At 32.1% G+C, this 1658-nt stretch overlaps 1 non-coding gene across 1 annotated transcript; it reads right to left on the minus strand.

Annotated features, from left to right (window-relative positions):
* Positions 1–1265: 1265 nt before the first annotated feature.
* Positions 1266–1373, minus strand: LOC148576243 (small nucleolar RNA R71). The gene has a single exon (XR_015904443.1). It is a non-coding gene; the product is annotated as a small nucleolar RNA R71 (small nucleolar RNA).
* Between the last annotated feature and the right edge of the window lie 285 nt (positions 1374–1658).

Here is a 1658-nt window from a genome sequence, read left to right on the forward strand (position 1 = left end):
TCATAATTTCAAAATCTTTACTAACAATTAAATGTGATTGATTCAAAAATTTTTAAGTTTGTTACTTGCCTATTAAGAAAGGTTCAATCTTTAAATTTTAAAATCATATCTTCAAGTTTCTTATTAGTCAAGTAATCAACTTTGATTTCAAAAATAAAATCTTTTTAATTTCCTTTTGAAATCTTTTTCAAAATGATTTTCAATCATATATTTTCAATCACATCTTTTTCAAAATCAATTTCAAAATTTTTTCTAACTTCTTATCTTTTCAAAATTGATTTTCAAATCTTTTTTTCAATTAATCTTATCTTGTTTGATTCTTATCTTTTTCAAAACTACCTAACTAATTTTCTCTCTCTAATTTTCAAAAATCACCTTCCTCTTTTTCAAAATTCCTTTTTAATTAACTAATTATTTTAAATTTTAAATTTTAATTTTAATTTTATTTATTTTCTTATTTTCAAATTTTAACTTTAATTTTAAATTAAAAACAAAAATATTTTTATTTTATTTTATTTTATTTTCGAATTCTTCCCTCTCTCATCTACTTCTAATTATTTATTCATCTACTAACATTTCTCTTCCACCCAAGAATTCGAACCCACTCTTCCCCTCTGTGTTTGGATTCTTATCTTTTCCCTCTCCCATTCTTCTATTCTTATACTCATATAAGGAATCTCTATACTGTGACATAGAGGATTCCATATTTTCTTTTGTGTTCTCTTCTTTTTCATATGAGCAGGAACAAGGATAAGAACATTCTTGTTGAAGCTGATCCTGAACCTGAAAGGACTCTGAAGAGGAAGCTAAGGGAAGCTAAAGCACAACTCTCTGGAGAAAATCTGACAGAAATTTTCGAAAAAGAAGGAGACATAGCCGAAAATAATAACAATGCAAGGAAGATGCTTGGTGACTTTACTGCACCAAATTCCAATTTACATGGAAGAAGCATCTCAATTCCTGCCATTGGAGCAAACAATTTTGAGCTAAAGCCTCAATTAGTTTCTCTGATGCAACAAAACTGCAAGTTTCATGGACTTCCATCAGAAGATCCTTTTCAGTTCTTAACTGAATTCTTGCAGATCTGTAATACTATTAAGACCAATGGGGTTGACTCTGAGGTCTACAGGCTTATGCTTTTCCCGTTTGCTGTAAGAGACAGAGCTAGAATATGGTTGGACTCTCAACATAAAGATAGCCTGAACTCTTGGGATAAGCTGGTCATGGCTTTCTTAGCCAAGTTTTTTCCTCCTCGAAAGCTTAGCAAGCTTAGAGTGGATGTTCAAACCTTCAAACAGAAAGAAGGTGAATTCCTCTATGAAGCTTGGGAGAGATACAAGGAACTGACCAAGAAGTGTCCTTCTGACATGCTTTCAGAATGGACCATCCTGGATATATTCAATGATGGTCTATCTGAATTATCAAAGATGTCATTGGACCATTCTGCAGGTGGATCCATTCGCCTAAAGAAAATGACTGCAGAAGCTCAGGAACTCATTGACATGGTTGCAAATAACCAGTCCATGTACACTTCTGAAAGGAATCCTGTGAGTAATGGGACGCCTCAGAGGAAGGGAGTTCTTGAAATTGATACTTTGAATGTCATATTGGCTCAGAATAAAATATTGACTCAGCAAGTCAATATGATTTCTCAGAGT

Source organism: Arachis ipaensis, chromosome B1, assembly GCF_059453495.1.
Source record: "Arachis ipaensis isolate K30076 ecotype BB chromosome B1, ASM5945349v1, whole genome shotgun sequence".
NCBI classification, from domain to species: domain Eukaryota; kingdom Viridiplantae; phylum Streptophyta; class Magnoliopsida; order Fabales; family Fabaceae; genus Arachis; species Arachis ipaensis.